Below are 18,617 nucleotides of genomic sequence, written 5' to 3'. Positions count from 1 at the left end.
CGCTCCATGATGCTAATGCTGTGAATCTTCAAGTGGGTCATACTTCTTGATATGGCTACTATTAAAGTAGTTGAACTCATTGCCTTCTATGGTTTTAGGCTTGATGTTTCTATTTTGCTAATTGCATTGAGGTAGAATGGTTCTAGTCCTTGGAAGTACATATTTTGCTTATGCCCTTCCAAATGAATAAAACAAAACAAGGTCACCTTTAACAAAGTCTCATTGTTTATCATTTTTATCAAACCAAGACTTCATATGTTCCATTCCTCGTATTAATGAATGCCAATAATCTTATTATCGAGAGTTGTTCTAGTCCCTCAAGATGCTTGGTCCAAGCTTCATTGCCCTCCCACTGTACTTGCATAGCTATTTGTAGACTAGGAATCAGGAAGCTGATAGTCAACGTGGTATCAATTCCATCGTGAGTATAAAATGAGTCCAGCTTGTTACACAATCTTATAGATTGTTTGATAGGACCAAAGTGCTACTATTAGTTTTTTGTCACAGACACTTTATAGGTTGAAACAATTTTAGTGATAACATTAATTAGACTTTTGTTTTTGGAATTATCTTTATTGATTGCTTCTAGGTGATAAGGTGATGACTTCCTATGAAGGACCATAAATGCTAATAGGAGATGATTAATCAATTCATTGAAGAAGTGGGTTCATTGGTCACTCGCTATTTCAATGGAGCAACCAAATCTAGCTCAATGGCTTACTCCCACACATTAGGTTTATTTTAGATTCAAATATGCACCCCCTAAGAAATGACTGCACATCATCTTTTGTTATGAAAAATAGGGCCATGGTAAATTTTTCACAAACCAACTATAAACTTTATATATTTATATTAGAATACTTCTCAAGGTCTTTCCATTAATATTAAGTTTGAAAAGATTTGGATGTGAGGAGTGAGAGATGTAGAAAAAATGACTCAAAAGGTACCACAACAATAAGTTTTTGAGCTACGATTCAAATATCCAATCATAAGTTGAGCATGTAAACTAGAAATTTATTGAACTTTAAAGGGTTATATTACATTCCTTGAGATGGAAATCTTTGAAGGAAAAATTTCAATCCAAAATAGCCTAATAAGAACTTTTCTATTGTGCTAGTATCATTCTTTCTTGTGGCTCTAGCCTAATCTCGTTTCTTCAAATAGTTAGTTAATGATGTTAGTGTATTTATCTTGAGAATACTGAGTTGCAAGACTTACAAGTCCAATGAAGTCAATTCCCTAATTTTCAAAGGATTAGCAATATACAATCGAGGTTAGCTCAATTTTCACATTTTCGATTGGCACTTTCGTCCACTCCTACTAATCATAGTATTTGACAAATTAAGCCACATCTTTGAACAATGTGCGCCACTATAATTAGGTTGCACCTTTTAGATAATAGTATCCATGTTAAAGTGTCCACTAGCCATGGCTCCATGTGCTTCGTAGAGCACATCAAGCATCTCATGCTCACACATGCATCTTCTCAATATTTCACCATGCCCTAATTGGTACAATTGTCCTATTATGAGTTGGTAGGATTGGACTTTAATGAGAAGGCAAGTGAGTCTAGCCTTCTCCATAGGGTGGTTGAGTAGTCTACGTTGAAGAATATGCACAATTTCATCACTCTAATATGGTGTAAGCTTTGCTGTTAACTAATCCCAAGTCGAGATGGCGGAAAAATGGAGGAAAAAGCAAAAGGAAGATGGAAAAATAGCAAAGATACGCAGGCGGCCTCTAAAGATGAACTGGGGCAAAAAGCGCAACCTTAAATGAAAAGGCGCCCAAAAAAACTCGAAAAACTCTTGTAAAAGAGTGCCAAGCTCCCTCCTGTGCCAATTATAAAATATTAGATGGGTGTAGGCTAGAGGCACAAGGCTAGAAGAGGGAAATGAAAAAAGGACCTTGCCACAATGGCCGGTCATGTAAAAAAAGGGATGGGTGCCCAGGGATTTTAGGGTTTGTATATATAAAGTTCAAAAAGTGAATAAGATATCATTTTTTGGTGTGTGGCAAAAAGAGCCTTCTTCTTCTTCTCTCCTTCTCACCTTCTTGCTTGTGTGTGCTCTTGAGAGAGGGAGTGTGAGAGTGTGAGGGAGTGAGTGTGTGAGAGTGAGGGATCAAGAGGGTGAAGCTCTTCACCATCTCCTCTTCTCTTCCCTTCTCTCTTCTTGCGCACACGGCTATGGAGGATGGAACTTGGAGGTGGAGAAGGCTTGAGGATGCTTGAGCTAGCATCTAGGATCGTGGAGCTACTGGCGTGTGTGTGAGAGGAGGCAACTCATATCGGCACTAAGGTAAGCTCACTATACTCATAGGATCAATGGCGTGTTGGCTAGGTGAGAGATAGCCATTAGAGCTCGCTTGGAACGCTTGAAACAATAAGCGGTCTGTGGGTCTTGGTGGTGGAGCAAAAGCTCCCACATTTGCTTTGAGCAACTATATTTCTTGTTGAATTTGGAATAAGTGGGCACCTAATAGGTCATTCATTATGCCCTTGGCTAGCTCCCCACTTCTGATTCAAGATACCTTTATGCATGACTACCAAGAAATCAAAGTCAAGCAGGAAGAGTATTCATTGAAGGAATGCATCCAATTACACACAGTTTGTTAACTAGATAAAGTAGTGCTTGGTAATCTACAAAATGTAGCTAGGACATAGTATTGGAACATGGGGTAGCATTGTTGATGATAATCATTGAAAATTCAAGTCTATATTGAATATTTATTTCTCCCATTATTGGCTACTTTGGGCTTAGCTACACTAACACATCGTTTAAGGGCCATTTTGGACTACAATTTCTTCACTCAACATCTACTTTCTTCAGTAGACCATCTATCATTTCACTTCAAAGAGTGTGGGTATGGACTACGAATGAATTGTGTAGTTTCTCAATAAATTACTAAAGTAAATTACTAATTTAAAGCAAACCATTAATCTCACCTATAAGACAACTTGGAAGGTAGTTTAGAGTTAGCAATTGAGTTGTAAATAGTTCCTGATAGTGGGTAGTTTGGAGTTAGAAATTGAATTGTGAACAATGCCCTAATAGTGGATAGGTTGGAATTAGTGGTTGAATTGTGAACAGTGTTTGATAGTGCTACAAGTAGCAAATTCCATGTTGTTTTTGGGCTGTGTGGAGAAGTTATTATAGTGTTGATTATCTCTCTGCACTAAGCTAAATCAAATCTAAATTTAGCCTGAATTTGAGTCAAATATTCATAACACTCCAAAGAGTTCTCATGAAGATAGGAGATCAAGAGAAGGCCAAAAATTAGTTGCTTTTTTGTATAGAAGTATAGTAGATGATATATATATATATATATATATATATATATATATAGAGAGAGAGAGAGAGAGAGAGATCATGGTGACCGATTCTAGGGTGTGCTCTTGCAACCCACACTAATTATTGAGTGGTTTTAGCCTTCTAATTACTATTTTTAACCTATTTATAGTCTTGCCCACTACTTTTTGTCCATGTTCTTTTCTAATTTTGATTATTTCTATTTATAAAATTGAGATAAATAGCACTTCTATCCTCTAGCTTCAATTTACTGGTCAAAATTTTTATTTTTTCATGTCTAGATATCATTATTTAGTGTTGGAATTTTCCATACCATGGTTATTTTATGTCAAAAACATGTAAATTACAGGTTTTGCAAGTCCATCGATTATAAATTTGTTATAATGGTTTAAATAATAGTTGTAACGGAGTTGCATGAGAAATGTAATAAAATTTATGAAATATTAAATATTTACAATGGATAAAATAATTATAAAAATAATAAATTAATGGATTTTAAGGATTTTTAAGTTGAGTACATTACACCCATGGGAAATGCCAATATGTAGCTTTAAAACTTCAAGGCCTCCCTCATCATTTGAACTTTTGTTACTTATTAAGTATCCTAAATATCATGATTTTCTATATAGAGGTACAAAAAGATCAAATGAAGCACTTTTTTAAAATGCCTCCAATGTCCCCTAACTTGCTTGCCAAGATAGACTACAAACTTGTTATGATAAGTTCTTGATCAGAAGATGCCAAGATAGTTGATATTATGAACTACCATAAGGAACTTGAAATATTCATTCTTTATTGTTGATTTCAGACTCCCCATCAAGAAGTTAGCCATTCATGTGGGTGGGAACTAGTTGCACATGCTAGAATATTGATTCGTTTTATTTTTCTTAATGATGAAAAAGTTATAAAGGTAACATCAAAAGAATTAAACTTTAAGATAAAGTTGTACTCAAAAGCTATATCATTGCAAAATGAAAGTAAATTAACACTCTTCTTATTCAAATATATACAATTTTTTATGGATTTTTATGATAGTGAGAATGTGCATTGTCTTATAGCAAAGGTATTGAACTGTACGATCACCAATAATGCTCAATAACAAGAAAAAAGCATTTATAAGGCAAAAAGAAGATTCAAAATAGACCAAAGACAATGAAGGATAAAAAGAATACCAAAAAGATGTTGATCAAAGAGGCAAAGAGAAACTTAAGGATAAGAAAGATGGACAACAAAGCCAAAAGGAGACATGGAGAGTATGGAAGTGGACAAAGAAGAAGAGGTGCCCAAAATTGCACTAGATGAAGGCATGTCCTCAACCCCTATGGCAGGTAATGTGTCAAAGAAAACCCCAAAACTCCCCAAGGAATCCTAAAAATAATATCACTCATAGGAAAATTCCTCACAGAAAGTGTTAGCTTTTCTCCATGTAAAAATTCCAATATGTCACAACGATGTAAGCAAAGAGAGCTTTGCCTCAATATTTATGCATGTAATTATGTTGAAAGTAACAAGAGCTTTGTTTCAATGTCTTTGCACTATGTGCTCTTCTCCCTTCTCTTTGATATCTACAAAATTTTCAACACAAATTTTCTAAAGAAGTTAAATCAAATATACACACAAGTTTTTATAATGTGATGTAGAAACTTACCTTTTTATCATTAAGTTTGAACATAAATGAGCTTGGCAATCCAATATCTTCATTCTTCAAGTCTATCATTCTTACTTAATGCAGTGTATAAGTGTGAGAGCAGGATTCAAACACCCAAAAAATGTCGAATAAGTACCAACTAATGCAAATTTAAAGCTTGATGGAAGTGGAACACACGGATCCGACAATTTTAAGTAGTCATGGAAGACGAGAATTTAAATTACTTCAAAAGACTGACCCTCACAGTGGTTGTGGATTTCTTATAATTTTTTCAAGTGCTAGATTGAAGTAGGACAAGTTCCTAGCCGTTCAAGACTTCAAGATGGGCACGCAGAAAGTAATCATCTAGAGGCTATCGCAAAAAAGGCTAAGTGTGGGTACCAAAAAACATAAGGCCTCACTAAGTGTGTAGAGGTTATTATGCATAGGCTACATGAGGAGTTTTACAAGGCGTATATTAGGAGCATTAGTTGCAAGTACATACAATAAAAAGTTCTATTGAAAAGTGGAGACAAGGACTGACAAGCCCTTGTGGTTTTCGTTGTCAATTATGTCATGGTAGGCATAATAGAACTTCTTTTCTTTTTCTTCTTCTTTGATGTAGTCCACTTTTCTTTCTTTGATGCTCTTTTTGTCTTCATGGTAATCTTTTTTATGGTCTTTTTTATCTTCTTCTTCATTGATGTTGCTTGCATTAATCTTCATGTCCATGTCCCCCTCAAGCAAAGGTATCATCATCTTTGAGGCAGCACAATTGTCTTCAAAGTCTTCAAATAAGATCATTGATTGCTCTTTAATATGGGCAGTTACATTTCTTCCTGCAAATATGTCAAACAAGTCTTCCATGTAGTTGAAATGAGCAACAATGATTATGTCACTCTTCATGAGAAGCATCCACTTAAAAATCTTCATGTTTGGCATCAGCATCAACCTCAAATGAGTGAGATCAAACTAGCAATGAGTTAATTCTTGAATGTGCTAAAAAGCACAAGTGATGGCAATGTCAAATCCCGCTCTACAGTATCAAAAGATACTAGCTTGATTCTTGATGTTGTTGTTGCTTGATGTTTGATTCCTCTTGTTGATTTGGAGTGATGCTTTGCTAGGAACCAAGTAAGAACTCATATTAGAGTGGCATAGACTTCAATGAGTTGGAATGAAGTGAAAAACTAAAATGGGAGAAGGACTTGAACTTGGTGTTGGATGCTTGGTCTTGAGGTCTTCAAATCTTCCAAAGTCTCCCCTCCTTCCTGGTTTGATGGGATAATTTTGGTGGAAAGTGATTAAATCAATGAATCAAAGTGGCAGTAGGCTTGGTTTAAGTGGCAGGAGAGAGAAAATGAAGAAAAAAGTGAGGACGCCCGTGCAACACTTGCGGACGGCTCGATCTAAGACGATTTTAAGCGTCAAAGTGCTCTAAGGACGCCCGTGCAACACTTGCAGATTTTTAGTAATTTTTCCATGTGCTTGTGCGAGTCAGGGAAGCTTCCAACCAGTCCAGGATGCCGAGACGAGCTCACAGAAATTTTCAGAACTGGATTCGGACACCGTATGCAAGAAAGGCCGGGAAAAGGGCCAAAAGGCCGGTCAAAATTGAGAAGGTGCCCAAAAGGAGAAGTGAAGGGGTGCCTTTGGGAAGGGGCACCCCCAAAAAAATCAAACGAAGAAGAGGAGGGCGGCGTGCAGCAGCCGTCGCGTGGAAAAATGGCTATGGCTGCCCTTTAGGGTTTGCAGATAGGGACCTGGTTTTTTACTGATTTCAGCTCATAGAGATGATCATTTGGGGAACCCTCTGAGTGGGAGAGAGCTTAGATATGGGTCTTCAATTGCCCTATGGTAATCATCAAGATCGCGACCTACACGCAACACGGCACTAGTACGAACAGACATAGGCGCAAAATAGACAGCGATGGCAAATTTCTGCAATGTTGGGCTCTTGAGTGATCAATGTCAAGGGCTTAGGTGATAATGGGAAACAAGAATAATGTTTCTTTTCATGAGCAGTAACCACTCAAGATACTTCATACTTGGCACAGAATTTGTGTTTAAAAACACAAGTGAAAGTTGTGTGAAAAATACACTATGTAGTATTAAGAGATACTAGTAAAACTTAATGAGATACACACACACACACACATACACATATATATACATATACATACATACATACATATATATATATATATAGATTTGTTTGTTAAAACACATGACATAATCCGATGTGGAGAGAGAAAGTGAGAGAGAGAGAGAGAGGGAGATAAATATAGAGAGTGGGTCTTTTATATATATATATATATATATATAAGCACTGAAGATAGAAGTGGACGATGAGATCTTGAGCAAGTATTGATCTGACCAGAGATGGAGAGGGACCAGAGGAGCAGAGAGGAGAGATAAGTTGAGGTTAGCCTTGCTCACCATGGCTTTGATACCATGTTGAAATGCATGGATCTAGAGCATGGCTATGGTAGATGGAACACAAAGACAATGTTTATGATGGCATACATTAGAGAGACCAACTGTTACTCAAGTGAATTAGATTCCAAGATGGAAGCTTGGACTCATAAACACAATCTTGAGTATGACACTAACTACTATGACTGAATTGACAATGTACAATAGTATTTCATCATTTAATGATAAGATGGTACATCACTTTATAGGCTCATGATGGTTCCCTTTTTCTCCACTATGCTTATGGGATTCAGGCATCCTGTATTTCAAGCATCATCTCTAGTAAATTGTTTGAGTATTGCCCTATTGCACTCTATACAAAGAGATTTTCACATGGGTGTGATTGCATCTCTCAACAACAAGGGGGGGGGCATTTTTCTCATGAAAAAAAAAGGAGAGGGCACCATGGCAACAGGCAATGTGTGGATAGAAGGGGCCATTTGGGATTAAAGAACAAGCCACCAATCTAAAGACACTAGCATATTTCTCTAATTTTTCACTCCCTATCACTTATCTCTGTGTGAAGACTGGCTGCCCAGATGTAGAGGTCAGAATTCATTCTTTCTCTCTCCTCTCTCTCTCTCCTCCAAGAGGCTATTCATGCAGGTGAAAAAAAGAGAAGAACGAAATGAAGAATGCTTGTCTGGCATGCACCAGATTGTCGCAAGATGTTAAGGATTGATGTTTCCTATTGTGTAGAGATCGATGGCAAGTCTAATGGCTATCCAAGCATTCAATTTTTGTAGCCTGAAATACCCAATTTAATGGTATGTCTATTCTATGAAGAACATTTGCTTATTCTTTATAGTTTATGATCCAAATGAAGTGCATATGGAATGAAAGTTTTTATGAACCTTGTTTGACATATCTTTAAGGGCTTTGAGTGATAATATGTAGAACTTGTAATCAAATGTGATCATTATTAATAATTACAAGTCTAAAATGCAGTATTTAAGCGGAAAAATGATATTTTTGTCGTTTTCGAGTGGGAGAATTATGTTCTTATGGAATGAAATGAAAGATAATGATGATTCTACGTAATGCTAATTAGGTTGAATCAAAAAATAAAAAATAAATAGTAATTTATTAATAAATAAATCGATAAAATGGATTTTAAATTTAAAAAATAGCTTTTATGCACCAAAAATTTACAAATGTGTTTGTGGATGTATAAAGGGTCTAAGGCATGAGGTTTAGCCTCAACTTCGCCCCATTTCCTTGTTATAATGCATGATTTTTTGCTTTTCAAACAAGAAACTGATATGAAAATATTCTCTACATCTACCACCGCAAGCATAACATTAAACAGTAGGGAGGAGAGGGGGTCATGAGTGCTGAATACAGCCCAAAATCTGATTTTTATGTTGCACTTTACATATAGGGTTCACTTATCTTAAAAGTTAGCATAAGTATACTCAGTGTTGTTCCCTATGCAACGAAGCACATGCGTTAGTATGAAAAGCATGAAGAGAACTGTTTGTGCACTACCACAATGTTGTTTTGAATAAATAAAATGGTTGAGCACGATATATCATCCACTTTTGCATTGCATTCATTATATGGAATTGGAAAAATATATCATGGATGCATAGCACCTGCTTTAATGAACATTAACCCATGTTGAGAGTGCAAGAAGTCCCAAGCTATAGGGTTAGTGCATTCATTTCTATGGGGACTTATTCTGTGAGGATTATACTTTATCTCCTGGAACGATCAATGATAAGAGAGAACTATGTATCGTATGTATTATATGTTTGAACGGCACATCTTGGGGCCAATCCCCAAGGTGTAAGAGAGCCGAAGTAGGCTATGGCAGAAGTCAGCCAAGGGGCGCTCCCTGTATATGTGATACAAGGTGCTAGACACCACTATGTTTGGGTACTCCCTGTGAGGAGTTGGAAAGGGATCCATTGGACTCCAAATGACGCAAACACATGTTTAAGTTAGATCAATGTGTGTAGCCTCTAGATGCTCTTGGCCGCACGAGGCCGTGGGATGTTTTAGTTGAGCATAAAGGCCCCTTGCTAGAGCCTTAGAGCCAATGTGGAGCCCATTTTTGGTCCCAAAAAAAGTGATTATCTAATATTTAAAATTGTAATAATTTTTTGATTGAGCCATATATTAAGATTCATTATAGGATCTTGACTAAATTCATTAAGAATTTGGTATAAAGCAAGCATACTACCACCAATATAATGCCATCTACTATCATCAAAGGTAAGGATGAGACTGTTGATATGCAATATCGTTATCCTCTATCTTACAATATTGCATATCAACAGTCTCATCTTATATCTTCTCCCAAATGAAATGGTACCGTATCTCTATGTGCTTCATCCCTAAGAATGGAATACAAGATTTTGTGCCAAAGCTATCTAACTCTCATTGTCTCATAGAAGTGTAGTAAGACCTATCTACATGGGTGGGAAACCTTTCCTAATAACCTTTGAAGCCACATGGTCTCACATGTCATAGAATATTCTGATTGGTACATGGTTTCTAGTAGAAGACATGGCAACTATGGGATCCTTCTTACTGCTCCAAGAGATAGCATCTATGTCCAAAATGAAGCAACAACCTGTCATCAACCTCTTGTGATCAACATCTCCAACCCAATTTGAATCAGTAGTCCAATCTCAAAGTACCAAGGCTGGATAGAAAAGGCCTAGGTTAGGGGTCCCTCTTAGGAATTGCAACATGCTTAAACAAACTTCCCAGCTTGGGTCTACTCAGGAGGCCTACAAGAAAACCAATAGGGAAGTACAAATCAATTTGAATATGTAAGAGCCATATCAATTATCCAATCAATTTCTTGTAACATGTTACCACTAGTGAATTTGCATGGGCCATTACCTTCCAATTTGAATTCATGGGAAAAATGGACCAACATGCCTCCATCCCAAAGGTGGTCAAAAGATCCTATAGATACCTACTATTGAGAGAGAAAAATATGTCACCATTCTATCATATCTTGTGACCTAAAAAGAAATGGAGGAGTCTCATGTCCATCATCTCAAACTTCTCATGTAGTATGTTCTTTGTCTGCTTAATGATCTAGACATGGTCACCTATCAAAATGAGATCATCCATGTATAGCACAAATAAAATGTCCCTCCAATTGAAGTGTGGACGTACAAATTACAAGTGGTAGAGTGGATCTTTGATACCCTAACTTCTCTTAGAAGAATGAGTCCATCTTCTTATTCCAAGCTATTTGAGGTCATAAAGAGCCTTCTTCAATCTATAAACTTTGTCATATGAGGAAAAAAATCAAGAAGTTGTTGTACATAGATCTCCTCCTTCAAATCACCACTTAACAAGGAAGATTTAGCATGTAGCTAATAGACTGGGCACCTCATATGGCTAGCCAAGGCAAAAATGGCCCCAATGATGGTGGCCATCTAAGCAACAAGGGCAAAGGCATCATGGAAATACACTCCTAGTCACTGCATAAATCCTTTGGTAAACCAGTCACACCCTATGTTTGTCCAAAGTGTCATCACTATCATATTTGGCCTTGAAGACCCATTTGACTCCAATAACCTTCTTATAAATGGGCCATGACACAAGATCCCAAGTGCCATTCTGCTCAATAGCCTCCAATTCCTACACTCCATAGCCTTCTTCCAATGCTCTAATTGCAAAGCCTCTTTCACTAAGGTGGTATCCCTATCCTATATGGCATGATTCATCAAATAGTAATTATTACATTGGTGGAATATGACTAGTTCCTCTGAGATCACTACAACCCATGCTATGTCTACCACTCCTTCCTTGCATCACAAAGTGTCCCATAGCTGGTTGAGGAGGAGGTCAATACTCCCCTAAGTGTTTTGCCTCTCCTAAATACTTTGTTACATCCACCAATGTTGACTCTAAAGGTGAATTTAGCAATGAAGAAACCTCCTCTACTTCTAATAGTGGAACCTTAAGAGACAGAAGCTATAAAGGCACTAGGTGTCAGGTGCCCACTACTGTCTCCCCCCAAAACTTCAAGAACAAGATGTTCCTCACCCTCTGTATTTGGAAACTCCATCAACCATACATCTCGACTCATGTAGAAATCCTACATTAGGGGAGACCTGAGGTCTCAAAAATGCCCTATAAGGGATCCTAGAGAGAGAAAATATTTTAGAGAATAAAATCATTGGAAAGTAGACTAGTAAGTCAAACTGTGCATAATCGACTATACTAATTGACTAGTACTATAACTATGCTAACTATAGGTAGGTGCAACAAACTAAATATAATAAGTGATAAGTTAGTAGCCATGTAAGGATTATAATGACTACAGATGTAGTAAGTGTAGACATATGGACCCATCTAGCTAGGCGGTTCATTATCAATGTCTGCATGTGTTGAGCTTGCCATCTCAATAATCTCTGCAACTCCAAGTAAGCTTCAAATTTTTCGAAGCTTCTCTACACCCAATGCCTTTGTAAAAATATCAGCTATCTGATTTTATGTGACATATACCAAGTCAAACTCTTCTACAATTACCTTCTCTCTCACAAAATGGTAATGCACCTCAATGTGTTTTGTCCTAGATGGAACAATGGGTCCCTAGCTAACTATATGATGCTCATGTTGTCACATTGAATGATAAATGGATCATCTCCCTGCACATCCAAATCACCTAATAACTTTTGTAGCCATACCACCTCACATGCTGCCATAGCAACACCTCTATACTCAACCTCTATACTCAATAAAGCAATAGTAAGTTTCTTTTTTTTGCTCCATGTAACTATTGCACTACCAAGGAAAAACATGAATCTAATGATAGAACTTCTATTAGACACACTACCAGCCCACAATCTACATCTATGTATCCAAACACTTGTATATGCTTATCTGCCTCATATAAAAGTCCATAATGCAAAGTAGACTCCAATACCTCAATATGCATCTAATTGCATCCAAGTGAGGCTTTCTAGGCATCTGCATAAATTGACTAACAAGGCCAACTGCATACCTCAAGTTTGGCCTTGTGATAGTTATGTAAATCAAACTTCCTACTATCCTCTTGCACATAGTAGGGTCTTCTATCTCATCCCCAACATTAGTACTCAACTTCACATTTTGCTCCAATGGCGCTAAAAGAGGCTTATATGTTGTTTTACTATACTTGGATAACATATCCAAAGCCATATTGCCTTTGGGACAACCATATACCATCATCACATCCAATCACCTCAATACCGAGAAAGTACCTTAGCTCACCTCAATCCTTCATCTCAAACTTCTTCAAAAAATCCTTAAATTCAACAATCCCACTATCATTGTCACCTATAATAATCAAGTCATCCACATAGATAACTATGACTACCAAGCTTGCATCTCCCTTTCTCACATAAAGTGATGTTTTAAATAGGGTACCTGACCTTACTAGACTTGCATACCATTGGATCACTTAGTGGAGCCTTTAAATTATTATGTGCTCTCTATATACCGGGTGTCTTCTGCACTTGGTTTGAAGAAGTGAGATGAAGCGGGGATCTTAGCTCGACCCCTCCATCTCCGTACAATCTCACTCCAACACCCCTTAAAATGGTGCTAGTTGAGTTATTTGACATGACCACCACAAGAAGTCAATGCTTGGCTCTATTCCTATGAACTCTATTAGGAAAGCACCTGGCTAATCAGGTCCACCCATCCATAGGACTATATCATCATGACACTATCCACCTACTTTCCACCCAATGCACTTGATATTTCTAGTTATTTAATTAGTGTCCTACTGCACTATGTAAATACATGAAAATAACTTCCTTGATTATCTAGTTGCACAAGGTTGAAAATAGTCTTTTATAATAGCTAAGCTAATTTTGATTAGAATAATTTAACTAGCCTCCTCCATTTGAGACTTGAGGGATACTTCAACACATCCCAATTTCTAGTCATAATTTGAGTGTTGATATCTCATCATTGGATATTCCAACACCATTTTGGGCCCCTTTACCCTTACCCCTTTCTCGAATTGGAATCTATCCAATGCCCATCACCATGCATTGTGCCCATTGAGGATTTCTTCTCTCATCATAGCACCAAGATAGTATTAACATTAACATAATCAAAGCCCCCATTTGGCCCCACATCACCAGAGGAGGGAATCTCTATTGCATGTTTGACCTCATCATCTGGGTGGAAATCTCACACTCAAGATGGTACCAATAGTAATAGCCAACCCTTGCAAGTGGGGAGAGTACAATCCTAGTTACAATAAGTTTGCAACAACTCCCATAGACCAAATCTACAATAGTCATGATAGTCTTCTTTAATCACATCCATAAGTAGCCATTCTAAGCGCAAGCATTTCAATAATTTTGCATTTATGTAATCACTCTTTAATCACAACATTTTCAACCAAATACCATTCATATCTTAGATAACAACACATCCATATAGTCACAAGGTGCTATTCAAGAAATCATTACATCCACTCTTGTAGTAACTATCTCAATGCTCCCAATGTGCGGTCCCTATCTTCAACAACAATGCATCCATATAGCACTAGGTACAAATCAAGAAATGTTTCACTTTACATTTCCTTGTCTCGCTTGCCTTAATGCTACCATTACATAATCCCTATCTTCGATAGTAACATGCCTAGCAAGGACAAGCTACAATTCAAGAGAAATTTTGCATTTTTCTATCTCAATCAACCTTGGCAATACTATTATGTGATCCTTATCTTTCCCATAGTTAACTTTGAGATAAGTGGCTCATTTTTAGACTTGTTTACTTTGTCCCAGGTTGATTTAGTTTAGAACTTCAAATCACGTTCAAATGTTCACTAACATTTCTCTTTCTTTTTTCTAACAAGGTCTGGAACTTAGAAGCATCTATAGCCTAAGGAATGTAAAATTTTCCATATATTGACATTGTTGAGTTGTCTAAAAAGCTTTGCAAACATCATGGTAACACAATAGGATGAGAATAGAGGTTTGTTGTACAAATGCTCAATTTCTTATGCTTGCCTTGAAAATCATATTCAGCACTAGTGTTACCATGCTCTTGCCAGTCCCCATCATTGGACATGGTGCTTCTACTGTGTTCATTGTTGCTATAGATTTCATTCTCATCAGCCTTGTTGCACCATGGTGCCAGAGGCTTATCAATTTCATCCACATGATTGTCTATAGCCATTTGTAAAAGCCATGGCCCAGTTATATGCCATGTTGTGGCTTGAGTGGCTGCCCTTGCCAAGGGCTTCCCAAATTGGTTGGCAGTACAATGGTGTCATAGGATGGAGTTCTCACATTTCCTCATGATTGTGTCCACATGTGCACACACGCATGCTCTCTCTCTCTCTCTCTCTCTCTCTCTCTCTCTCTCTCTCTCTCTCTCTCTCTCTCTCTCTCTCTCTCTCTCTCTCTCTCTCACAAGCACATTAACTTTAATGTGCAAACCTTGGTATGTAGAAAGAGAGAGAGCAAAATCTTGATGAGAGTTTTGCAAAGATGGGAAGTATGCAACTCCTCTTATGTTCCTTGTAAGATAGTTTTCAAATTATTGATTTCAATCCCAAAATAAGAAAACTCCACAGGGGCAATGCTCCTACTCGTGTGCCTTGTTAGAATCCACTCCATCATCTATGAGTGCACCCAAGACATTATTTATTTGCATAATCCAACCCTCAAACATGCATGTAGTATGGTTGGCTCATCTTTGGAGTAAGTTTCTGGGATCTAGATGGTTTAAGTTCTACTCTCCTCACTGACTCTAACTACATGTGTGTCTTTCCTTTTGGCTTTTTCTACTATCATCATATATGTGTCGAGAAATTGAGTGTTACACTAGTCTTCCCATCCCATTGTTATTGAATTGCAATTCTTAATACTTAAGCTCAAGGATAGGAATTCCATGAGCAAGATTGTGAGAGTTGTATATGTCATTTTCAATGGATTCAACCCAAATATTGTCTTGTATGCAAGTAGACAATCCTAAAGTCTTACCAAGATCTTATTGTCCCAATCCCATTGAAAGTAGGAAACTATCTTTGTCAACACAACAATGAGAGCTTTGTACATAGATCCTATTTGTTTCTCAAATAGTTTGTTACAAAGCAATCTCTCCTAGAAGAGTGGCCAAAGTTTTTCTGCCTAGGATGGCAGCTTCCAACCTCGCAAGGTAAGGTCATGATCACTCTTTCTACGATCACAAGTACACACACACACTGTGTGTGTGCGTGCGTGTGTGCGTGCATGTGTGTGTGTGTGTGTGATAATAGAGAGGGGGGAGAGAGAGATAGATAGATAGGAGAGAGATAGACAGATAGATAGAAAAGAAAGAGCTAAGATGGAGATAGATTAAGAAAGGGAAAGTGGAATGGAAATGACAAACAAAAATATCCCAAGGCCAAGATGATGGATGTGAGGAGAACACACACAATCACATTGGCAAGTGGGTCACAACTTCCATCCCTCTCTTCTTTTACCTATATTTCATTCATGCGAGCAATGACATATAAATGGCACATGGCAAGCACCTCTCTTGTGATTATTCCAGTCACAACAAATGAAACTAACCATGTATTTTTAAATTGGATTTGTTAAAATTAGCTTCATGAATTAAAAGAAAAAGAAAATATCACATCCTTTCTATATTATACATTCAAATAGGTTACACTAATGAATCAAGAATAGTAGGGTGCTCAAGTTATTAATCTTTTTGTATTCATCATAATCATAGTGATGCATCCATTATAGAAGTAACTTCACAATGATTTAGACGAAAATCATAAGGACTAGGTTATGGATAGAAGTCATTAGGAACATGCATGGGGAAAACACTCTACTAAAATTTCATCTTCCAAATAGATTATTGAGAATCCTTTTTATAATACTAAAGCATATGAATTTGGTGCTCAGATTCTTACGAAAGATACGTGCAAGTTAGAATAGTCCAATCTAACCCATTATAATCTTCAAAAGAGGGACATATGCATAATGGTGAATGACTAGCTTTCAATTTAACCTAAGACAAAGTATTGGAAACACATAGAGTAGGCCTAATACAAGGGGAACAAACTTAGGGCTAGAGCAAAGGTAGCCATAAGTAATCCCATGTTAATGAATTAATCCCTTTGCTAAGAGAAAGATTGTTCTTAGGGTGATGAGAGATGGCTTGAGAGATTTACTTCATTTCCCCAAGTTGGCAGGGATGGTTGGTAGATATATAAGATATGTAATGTGTCTTGAACAGCACCCAATGATTGTAGGAAAGCATCACTATTGAAGACATCAATCATGCAATGCTATCTTGTGCATGCCTATGTGTGTCATTGTCTAAGATAGAGATCATGCAATGGTATCTTGTTGAATCTCATGTAATGGGCTAATTAATGTAATTAAGTTGTTTTTATATATTCATATAGCATAGAAGGACCTTAATTTGAAAAACTGAAAATGCCATGTGCATGGGTGGAAAGCAAGTGGATAGTTATCATGATGGTGATGCAATTCTGCAAACGAGTGGACCCAACAAGTCGGGTATTTTCCTAACAGAACTCATAGAAAGGGCTAAACAATTGACTCTCTAAACTTGAGTCATAGATCTCAAGTAGCAACATTTTAGGGTGTCAAAGTGAGATTATACCAAGATAGAGGGGTTGAATTCATCTCCCCTTTGTCTATATCTTTGAACCAAGTGAAGTGCTAGTTTGATCTCAGCCTTGGTTAGCTACAAAGCAATCCTTCTTTGGTTGATAGGCTTGGAAGTCACCTAACTAACAAAGTTTGTAAATGCTAAGGGGGTCCATATGGTGCTACTCGTGAAGGAAGTTTGAACGACCACCAAACATCCCCTCCTCTAAAATTTTCCTCATAGGGAAAGTTTATACAATGAAAAGAGAGGAAAGAGCACTGATGGACCCCTCTCCACCTCTAAGATGCATGGCTGCAAGGGTTCAAGTTGATTTGCTCTATGTGAAAACTTGTCTAATAGGGAAAGTTTATACATAGAAAATAGACTAAGGAAGAGCATGATATACTTTTTCTAAATACTATATATGTTATTTGCCAAAAAAGGAAAAAACTAATTTGAATTGGACCTTGTATGTCATGCTATATATCCCAGTCTTTTCTCCTTATTTGTCCAATATTTTACTCCACAAAGTGTGTTCCTATTTGTTTTCCATAAGATTAACCTGAGATGCTCTCAATATTGGACTAATGTGTCATAAAATCATAAAGTGGGTTACTTTTTGAGGTGAATGCATCTATGCAAAAAAAAAATTGCATTGTCTTTATGTTAGAAATTCCATTCTAATTTTTTCAAGTTTCATGTGTTTTAAACATACAAATTGAATTCTACTATTCACATTAATATTTAGTAGCATGTAAATGTGCAATTGTGCTACTATTTCATTTTTAATCGATGAAAACACTTTTTTGACAACACTTGTACCTTAATTTAAAGGTCTCATAGTTTGCATCATTTTATTGGTAAAAAGTTAGGTAATGGGGACATTATATCCTCCCCTAGAGAAATTGATATATTTATATCTTGACAGGAGTTCAAGTATTGCTTCTAAAGGATATCCTCATTGATCATTAAGAATATCCTTTATTAATGTTATAGTGGTTTACAAAATGAACTTAAGAGTCATTCTACAAGCTATTCGAGCTATCATTTCATAAATCTTTTCTTCTATGCCAAATAGCATGTTTCTCAAGTATGTCATGGTATCCCCAACACCCACTCCCAAAGAGAGCGTTCCTTAAAACAATAGTCACTCTTTCTTTTGGTACTATCTATGTCACTTATTGATTCATCCATAATGTCTCAAGTACCAATTCATTATCAATGAAAAGTAATTGATATGAAGCATGCAAATAATGTCAATGGATTATTTTCAATAGTTTTACCTAGTAGACTCTCCATCGGTCATACTAGAGATGAAAATTCTAGCCTATATAAACTCCCAAACAAGTGTGCCCACCTGTGTAGCCATAAATCAAGCATATACCATCTATCTCAAGGATGTAAAATAACTGGAGGAAGAAACATTTTGTCAATAATCTCAAACGCAACTTCTTAATATGAATAATTGTCCAATATCTAGGTCGCATAGTACATCAAGGGTGAAGTCTCTCTCAACCAAATTGCTTCCTCATGTCTAATTACCTATGCATTCCAAGAAGTCATTGTAAATCAATCTCAAGGGTCCCATTCAAACATGTATCATTATCTTAGGTTTG

Source organism: Lygodium microphyllum, chromosome 21 (genome assembly GCF_053477565.2).
Source record: "Lygodium microphyllum isolate KBCC chromosome 21, Lygodium_microphyllum_v1.1.10, whole genome shotgun sequence".
Taxonomy (NCBI): domain Eukaryota; kingdom Viridiplantae; phylum Streptophyta; class Polypodiopsida; order Schizaeales; family Lygodiaceae; genus Lygodium; species Lygodium microphyllum.
This window is presented reverse-complemented; position numbering follows the sequence as displayed.